The following is a 9,595-nucleotide window of genomic DNA, read 5'->3' on the forward strand; positions in this document are numbered from 1 at the left end:
ATTAAAAGACACTTACTCCTTGATCAACCTAGATAGCATATTCAAAAGCAGAGACATTACTTTGCCAACAAAGGTCTGTCTAGTCAAGGCTATGGTTTTTCCAGTGGTCATGTATGAATGTGAGAGTTGGACTGTGAAGAAAGCTGATTGCCGCAGAATTGATGCTTTTGAACTGTGGTGTTGGAGAAGACTCCTGAGAGTCCCTTGGACTGCAAGGAGATCCAGCCAGTCCATTCTGAAGGAGATCAGCCCTGGGTGTTCTCTGGAGGGAATGATGCTAAAGCTGAAGGTCCAGTACTTTGGCCACCTCATGCGAAGAGTTGACTCATTGGAAAAGACTCTGATGCTGGGAGGGATTGGGGGCAGGAGGAGAAGGGGACGACAGAGGATGAGATGGCTGGATGGCATCACCGACTTGATGGACCTGAGTTTGAGTGAACTCCGGGAGTTGGTGATGGACAGGGAGGCCTGGTGTGCTGCGATTCATGGGGCTGCAAAGAGTTGGACACGACTGAGCGACTGAACTGAACCTTTAAAAAATCTTTTGATGGAACTAGAGGGTATTATGCTTAATGAAATAAGTCAGACAAAGAAAGACAAATATTGTATGTTATCACTTCTGTGGGGAACCTAAAAATAAAGCAAAATAGTGAATATAAGAAAAAAAAAATCCCACAGACAGGGTATAGAAATGACACCCACAGGGTATAGAAAACAAACTAGTGGTTACCAGCAGGGGAGAAGGAAGGGGGAAGGGGGAAGGGGGAAGGGCAAGACAGGGATCAGAGATTAAAAGGTGTAAACTACTATTAATATGTGAAAAATAAATTAGCTACAATGATATATATTAGGGAATATAGCCAATATTTTATAATAATTATAAAATAAATTAATCTAAAAAATTTTGAAACACTATGCTGTACATCTGAAACTAACATAATATTATAAATGAACTAAACCTCAAAAAAAAAAAAAATCCTTTGTATCTGTTGTGTTGCTGTGCTTAGTCACTCAGTCATGCCCAACTCTTTATCTACTATGTATGTAAAATTTCCCACACTACACTCCATGAGAAACTGAAGGTTAAGTTTACCATCACCATCAGTTCAGTTCAGTTCAGTCACTCAGTCGTGTCCAACTCTTTGCGACCCCATGAACCACAGCATGCCAGGCCTCCCTGTCCATCACCAACTCCTGGAGTCCACCCAAACCCATGTTCATTGAGTCAGTGATGCCATTGAACCATCTCATCCTTTGTCGTCCCCTTCTCCTCCTGCCCTCAATCTTTCCTAGCATCAGGATCTTTTCCAATGAGTCAGCTCTTTGCATCAGGTGACCAAAGTACTGGAGTTTCAGCTTTAGCATCATTCCCTCCAAAGAAATCCCAGGGCTGATCTCCTTCAGAATGGACTGGCTGGATGTCCTTGCAGTCCAAGGGACTCTCAAGAGTCTTCTCCAACACCACAGTTCAAAAGCATCAATTCTTCAGTGATCAGCCTTCTTCACAGTCCAACTCTCACATTCATACATGACCACAGGAAAAATCATAGCCTTGACTAGATGAACCTTTGTTGGCAAAGTAATGTCTCTGCTTTTGAATATGCTATCTAGGTTGGTCATAACTTTCCTTCCAAGGAGTAAGCGTCTTTTAATTTCATGGCTGCAGTCACCATCTATAGTGATTTTGGAGCCCAAAAATATAAAGTCTGACACTGTTTCCACTGTTTCCCCATCTATTTCCCATGACGTGGTGGGACCAGATGCCATGATTTTTTTGAATATTGAGCTTTAAGCCAACTTTTTCACTCTCCACTTTCACTTTCATCAAGAGGCTTTTGAGTTCCTCTTCACTTTCTGCCATATGGGTGGTGTCATCTGCATATCTGAGGTTATTTATATTTCTCCAGGCAATCTTGATTCCAGCTTGTGTTTCTTCCAGTCCAGCGTTTCTCATGATGTACTCTGCATATAAGTTAAATAAACAGGGTGACAATATACAGCCTTGATGTACTCCTTTTCCTATTTGAAACCAGTCTGTTGTTCCATGTCCAGTTCTAACTGTTGCTTCCTGACCTGCATACAAATTTCTCAAGAGGCAGATCAGGTGGTCTGGTATTCCCATCTCTTTCAGAATTTTCCACAGTTTATTGTGATCCACACAGTCAAAGGCTTTGGCATAGTCAATAAAGCAGAAATAGATGTTTTTCTGGAACTCTCTTGTTTTTTCAATGATCCAGCGGATGTTGGCAATTTGATCTCTGGTTCCTCTGCCTTTTCTAAAACCAGCTTGAACATCAAGATGTTCACGGTCCACATATTGCTGAAGCCTGGCTTTGAGAATTTTGAGCATTACTTTACTAGCGTGTGAGATGAGTGCAATTGTGCAGTAGTTTGAGCATTCTTTGGCATTGCCTTTCTTTGGGATTGGAATGAAAACTGACCTTTTCCAGTCCTGTGGCCACTGCTGAGTTTTCCAAATTTGCTGGCATATTGAGTGCAGCACTTTCACAGCATCATCTTTCAGGATAGCTTCCCTCAAATTACACCAATTATTTGGAAAGCTCAATTTTTATATGACTTTTCTGTTTACAAAACATACACTGACAGATATTTTCTTATTAGAGGCTCACTAAATCCTGTGAAGTAGACAGGGTAGACTTTATCACCATTTTTTTAGACGAGGAAGCAGAAATCTGGAGAGATGAAGTCGTTTGGTCAATGACACTCCTTTGCCTAATACTGGAAATAAGACTAGAACCAGCTACTGGGGCCATTGTTGATACTTCTAGGAAAGAGGCCACTTCATAACTAGATGGGTTTCTGAGAAGCAGAAGCTGGTATGTTATGTCAGAGGTGTTGATCTCTATTGCAGGAGCCCTGGGAAGTTGTTAAAAGACTTTAAATTTAAATATGAGAATTAAGATGAACAGATTTTTCTGTTTAAGAAAAATTTTTTGTTTCTCTTTGTTAAAGAGTTAATGAGGTGTAGGCAGTGTGGACTGTAGGAAGGCATGAGTGGAAACATGTTCGAGGCAGTAGATCAGGCAAGAGATGACAGTGCTTGGTCCAGGTACATATCCATGGCTGGGAGAGAGGCAGAGGGAATCCTAGAAAGATGGTGGCGAGAGCAAGTGTCCTACCTCTTTCTGCTCTTGTTTGAATCCAGCAACCAACTAGAGGTACAGTATTCTGGGAAGAGTGTTCAGCCTTCTGGGCAAGAGAGAAGCCTGGAGCTGAGGAACAAACCATGTGGCAAAAAGTAGAGTTATTATAGGTAGATTAAACCATAGAGACCTACTGCCATAGAAAGTCAGTGACAGCCCCATGTGGTCCTAGGAACTCCTGGTGGCCTACATACTCTCAAGGAGCTGAGGTAGAACTGCAACATGGGCTGGGCTCCCCATCTCTGAGAGCTGTGGTCTTTGTTGCCTAGGAGATGAACCATGGAGATAATCAACTAGAGGTTTCGGCAAGGGAGAGACAACCCATTATCTGGGTCAGAAACTGCTATGCTTTCCAGTGCTTCTGAGTTCATTGCCATTCTTGATAGTTTAGCCAAGCACTCACAAAGAAAAATCCAAGGAACCCAGGGGGTTCTCCATAGCCCCAGAGACCAATAGTAAGCAGAATGCTCAGAGAGGTGACTCCTTTGGAATAAAACTACTAGAGGAGATATTTGATCTTGAAAAACAATACAACTACTTAAGGACAGCCATACAACCTTATAAAAACAAACAAAAAAGATTTTCTGGAACCAGAAAATAAACAAATAAAACCAAACAATACCTACGATTTTTAAATTTAAAAATTAAGGAGGGGATGATCACTGTTTTCAACAGTATTAATGCCTAGATGTTCAAGTGAAAGAAACATCTTAGCACACACATCAAAACTACAAAAAGACAGAAATCATGGGGAAAATGAGACTTGAAGAGGAGATACAGGAGACAATATGTGAATAATAAGAGCCTAGGGGAGGTCAGTTCAGTTCAGTTGCTCAGTTGTGTCCGACTCTTTGCAACCACATGGCCTGCAGCATGCCAGGCCTCCCTATCCATCACCAGCTCCCAGAGCCTACTCAAACTCATGTACATCGTGTCTGTGATGCCATCCAACCATTTCATTCTCTGTTGTCCCCTTCTCCTGCCTTCAATCATTCCCAGCATCAGGGTCTTTTCCAATGAATCAGTTCTTTGCATCAGGTGGCCAAAGTATTGGAGCTTCAGCTTCAGCATCAGTCCTTCCAATGAATATTCAGGACTGATTTCCTTTAGGATTGACTGTTTGGATCTCCTTGCAGTCCAAGGGACTCTCAAAAGTCTTCTCCAACCCCACAGTTCAAAACGACCAGTTCTTCAGTGCTCAGCTTTTTTGCATTTCTTTTTCTTGGGGATGGTCTTGATCCCTGTCTCCTGTACAATGTCAAGAACCTCCATCCATAGTTCATCAGGTACTCTGTCTATCAGATCTAATCTGGTGAATCTCTTTGTCATCTCCACTGTACAATTGTAAGGGATTTGATTTAGGTCATACCTGAATGGTCTAGTGGTTTCCCCTACTTTCTTAATTTAAGTCTGAATTTGGCAATAAGGAGTTCATGATCTGAGCCACAGTCAGCTTTCAGTCTTGCTTTTGCTGACTGTATAGAGCTTCTCCATCTTTGGCTGCAAAGAATATAATCAATCTGATTTCTGTATTGACCATCTGGTGATGTCCACGTGTAGAGTCTTTTCTTGTGTTGTTGGAAGAGGTTGTTTGCCATGACTAGTGTGTTCTCTTGGCAAATCTCTATTAGTCTTTGCTCTGTTTCATTCTGTGCTCCAAGGCCAAATTTACCTGTTACTCCAGCTATCTCTTGACTTCCTACTTTTGCATTTCTGTCCCCTATGATGAAAAAGACATCTTTTTTGGGGGTGTTAATTGTAGAAGGTCTTGTAGGTCTTCCTAGAACTGTTCAATTTCACCTTCTTCAGCATTACTTGTTGGGACATAGACTTAGATTACTGTGATATTGAATGGCTTGCCTTGGAAATAAATAGATATCATTCTGTTGTTTTTAAGATTGCACCCAAGTACTGCATTTCAGACTCTTTTGTTGACTATAATGGCTACTCCATTTCTTCTAAGGGATTCTTGTCCCCAGTAGTATATATAATGATCATCTGAGTTAAATCTGCCCATTCCAGCCAACTTTAGTTCAGTGATTCCTAAAATGTCAATGTTCACTCTTGCCATTTCCTGTTTGACCACTTATAATTTACCTTGATTCATGGACCTTGAACATTCCAGGTTCCTATGCATATTGTTCTTTACAGCATTGGACTTTACTTCCAACACCACTCACATCCACAACTGGGCATTGTTTTCACTTTGGCTCTGTCTCTTCCTTCTTTCTGGAGTTATTTCTCTGCTCTTCTCCAGTAGCATATTGAGCACCTATTGACATGGGAAGTTCATCTTTCAGTGTCATATCTTTTTGCCATTTCATACTGTTCATGGGGTTTTCAAGACAAGAATCCTGAAGTTGTTTGCCTTCCCTTCTCCAGTGGACCACATTTTGTCAGAACTCTCCACCATGACCCATCCATCTTGGGTGGCCCTACATGGCATGGCTCATAGTGTCATTGAGTTAGACAAGACTGTGGTCCATCTGATTATTTTGATTAGTTTTCTGTGATTGTGATTTTAATTCTGTCTGACCTCTGAGGGATAAGGATAAGAGGCTTATGGAAGCTTCCTGATGAGAGAGACTGACTGAGGGGAAAACTGGGTCTTGTTTTGATGGGTGGGGCCATGCTTAGTAAATCTTTAACCCAATTTTCTGTTGATGAGTGTAGCTGTGTTCCCTCCCTGTTGTTGACCTGAAACCAAATTATGGTGGAGGTAATGAAGATAATGGTGATCTCCTTCAAAAGGTCCCATGCATGCACTGCCACCCTCAGAGCCCCTGACCCTGCAGCAGGCCACCGCCAACCCATGCCTCCATCAGAGATTCCTGGACGTTCACAGGCAAGTCTGAGTCAGTCTTTTTTGGGGTCACTGCTCCTTTCTTCTGGGTCCTCGTGCACACAAGGTTTTGTTTGTGTCCTCCAAGAGTCTGTTTCCCCAGTCCTGTGTAAGTTCTGGTGGCTTTATGGTGGGGTTAATGGCGACCTCCTCCAAGAAGGCTTATGTCACACCCAGCTCTGCTGCACCCAGAGCCTCTGCCCCTGCAGTGGCCACTGCTGACCTATATATTGTTTGAGTGACAGGAGACACTCAAACACTCAAAGGAAGGTCTGGCTCAGTCTCTGTGGGGTCTCCTGGTGCACACAGTGTTTTGTTTGAGACCTCTGAGCATCGCTGGCTCCGAGGTATGGGGTTTGATTCTGGTGTGATTTAGACCCTCCTGCTGTCTTGCTGGGCTTTCTCCTTTGCCCTTGGACATGGGGTATCTTTTTTTGGTGGGATTCATCATTCTCCTGTTGATGCTTGTTCAGCAGTGAGTAGTATTCAATCCTAGTGGACATGAACTTTGGTAAGTTTAATGATTGATGCATGCAGTAATTGATAGAGAGGAAATTTCAAGGCTTATTGTTGGACAGTTGAATGGACACCAGTGCTACTACCTAAAACAGATTGTCCTGGAGGATAAGTGGGTTGTGGGCAAACCGGGCATGTGGGAGAATGATGAGTTTAGTTTAAAAATATTGCTCTTGAAGAGCATATGGACACAGAAGTGAAGGCACTGAATGGCTGTTGGATATGCAGTGTTAGATAGGAGATAACTGAGGTGGAGATGAAGAATCACAAAACACCAACCTAGAATGACAATTGTAAAAAAGGCATAGATGAGAGACCTCAGGGTGGGAGGGGGGAAAAAAAACATGTTGGGGAAAAAAAAAAATTTTGGGACAAAGGCAGAGCAGTGTTATCATTCTCTTCTCTTTCTTCCCTTTTTACTTCCTACTCTTGACTCTACACTGTCTTCCATGTCTTTTCTTATTACAAGATGTGAGACTTGGTGGGGAAGGAGAGGGAAAGAGGGAAAGAAGGAAGGATAAAACAGGGAGGGAAACAGGAGCAAGAGCAGTGGGAGGGTGCCTTAAAATGGAGAAGCAGTGTCGAATCTGCCTAAGGAGTTATCAGTTTCCATCACCTGAGCAGAGGGGCGAACCACGAGCAGGTCCTCTGTCGAGGAGAACAGCTTCACAGGGATGCTCTTTGGCTCTTACCCAAGACACAAACGAAAAAGGAGAATGAGCATTTCTTGAGCAACTGCTATGTACTGGCCACTGGATAAATGCTTTAACATTCACATTCTCATTTAGTTTTCCCCAATAGCCTCATAAGTAAGGGAGGTAAAGCTCAGAGAGGTCAAGAAGCTTCCCAAAATCTCAGATTGGAAAGTAGAAGAGTCAGATGAGCCTGCATGACTCAAAAGCCCTTGCTTTTATCACTCTGCCATGGAATATCTGTACCAAGAGACACAGCCAGAGATACAGATTCTGACCCACATGACTTTATTTGTAATACTTTCATTGGGCTTTTAGTGTCTCAGAACATTCAAAGATGTACTTTCTCTAAGTCTCTTCGAGTTAAGTACACACTGCTAGTCTAAGCTTTCAATCTGGGCTGCTCTGGTTCTCCCAGGTTACTGGCCAGCTCAGACAAAGGAAGAAAAATGAGCTATCATTCTTTCTGGGAGTCGAATGACTGCTTCCTGGTAAATAACTAGAAAATCAATCCTCTGTGAATTAAACTCTTTCATCAGCCACAAGGCAGGTTCTAAATCATTGATAAAAGGGAAAACCTCCTAATTCATTGATCAAAATCTTGAGGCTTTATCAACTCAGAAAAGGAGTGGCAACATCTGGAACAATACTCAGCAGTTATTCACTCTGAAGAGACGTTCTTGCTTTCAACTTAGAAAATCCCTAATAGCCTCAGGATTGCGATAGGTGACATTTCTTCTAACTTCATTCATCATCAAGAAAAAAAAGCAACACTAAAAGGGTTTCTTGTAAGTAGACACTGGAGATTTAACAGAGTAGTAGGTTAACCCTGAGCCCCAGATTTCTGAAGGATCATCTAGATTTAAAACATTCACCTATTTGGTCCTCATTCAAGGCACTGGAGTTTGTCAGAAATTTTATCCTAACTTTAGTTTGGACAAAGGTTATTGTAGGCATATCTTTATAGGTTACTTAAGGACTTAGCAATTGTCCTAGGGTGACTAAACATACCTAATATGCAGTAGGCAATTCTATTCAACAATTGTTTAAACAATGATGGTTAGGATGTTTGTGTCAGGCACTAAAACTAGAGATGAAAAAACAGAAGGTGGCCCTTTGTTTACTGCCTTACAGTGGGTTAGACAGCTAAGGAAACAAAAGGTGAGCTTCCAAGTAAAGACAGGAGATGGAGCACATAGATTTACCACCTCTCTCCCAAAACCCCTTAAGATAATTGTAAACTTTCAAAAAAATTATAATCTCTATTCAATGAAGAGAATGAAAATTTTCAACACTTTCTGAAAGATGGAAAATAGGTGAAGAGTGATACTGGTGAGGTAGAGAAAAGGAGAGACAGCAATGAAGAAGAAAACTTAGAGGCAAAACAGGCACTGGAACAAGGACATCAAGTATAACTGGACGGGGTGGTAGTATGTGGGGCTGTAAAGAGAGGAAGTAATTGAAATTGCGAGTAGAACCATCAATCTCTTCCTCACTCTCCACACTGAATACAATCAAATCACCTACATATTCCCTCAACTTAGGTAAACAAACAAACAAACAAAAAAACAGAAACAAAAATGGCAATTATCTTTAAAGAAATTAAATGATCTACATGGCAGATCAATACAGGAAGTTCAACATCTGACTAATAATGAGTCCTACAAAAGGAAAACAGATAAAATTGGGGAGAGAAAATTGCCCAAGAAATAATAGAAGCAAATTCCTAGAGTCAAAGAGCAAAATCTCCTCATTGAAAGAGCCTATTGTATTTCAACACAACCAGTGCAAATTGACCCAAATCTTGACGTATGAATGTGAAATTCAAATCTCAAGGATGCTTCTAAAAGCTTCTGAAAATAAAACAAACAAAAACAGAATGTGTACAAGGAAAAAAGAAACATCCTGGGGACTTCCCTGGTGGTCCAGTAGTTAAGACTCTGCACTTCCGATGCAGGGGGCATGGGTTCGATCCCTGGCCAGGGAACTAAGATTCCACGTGCTGCATGATGCGGCTAAAGAAAGAAAGAAAGAAAAAAAAAAAAAAGGTATTTAAAAAAACTAGTATCAACTTTCTTATCAGTAACCTTGTACTTTGGTAGTTCATCAAGAAATGTCTTCAGGAAATGTTCTGAGAGAAAAAGAATTTTATCCTGAAGTCCTATACCTGGACAAGTCAATATAAGGATAGAATTATTTTTATACTTTTAAGAACTGGGGAATATTATCTCCCATCATGTTCTCTCAGAAAGTTGTTTGAGAATGCACTACCATCTAAATAAAGGCATAAGCTAAGAAAGAAAAGTGTTATGGACTGTAGCCCACCAGGCTCCTCTGTCCATGGGATTTCTGTAGGCAAGAATACTGGAGTGGGTTGTCAT

At 41.4% G+C, this 9,595-nt stretch overlaps 1 non-coding gene across 1 annotated transcript; it reads left to right on the plus strand.

The window, feature by feature from the left end:
• Positions 1-9,128: 9,128 nt before the first annotated feature.
• TRNAG-UCC (transfer RNA glycine (anticodon UCC)) lies at positions 9,129-9,201 on the plus strand. Its single transcript has one exon. It is a non-coding gene; the product is annotated as a tRNA-Gly (tRNA).
• Positions 9,202-9,595: the final 394 nt, after the last annotated feature.

Source organism: Bos mutus, chromosome 3, assembly GCF_027580195.1.
Source record: "Bos mutus isolate GX-2022 chromosome 3, NWIPB_WYAK_1.1, whole genome shotgun sequence".
In the NCBI taxonomy this organism is placed as follows: domain Eukaryota; kingdom Metazoa; phylum Chordata; class Mammalia; order Artiodactyla; family Bovidae; genus Bos; species Bos mutus.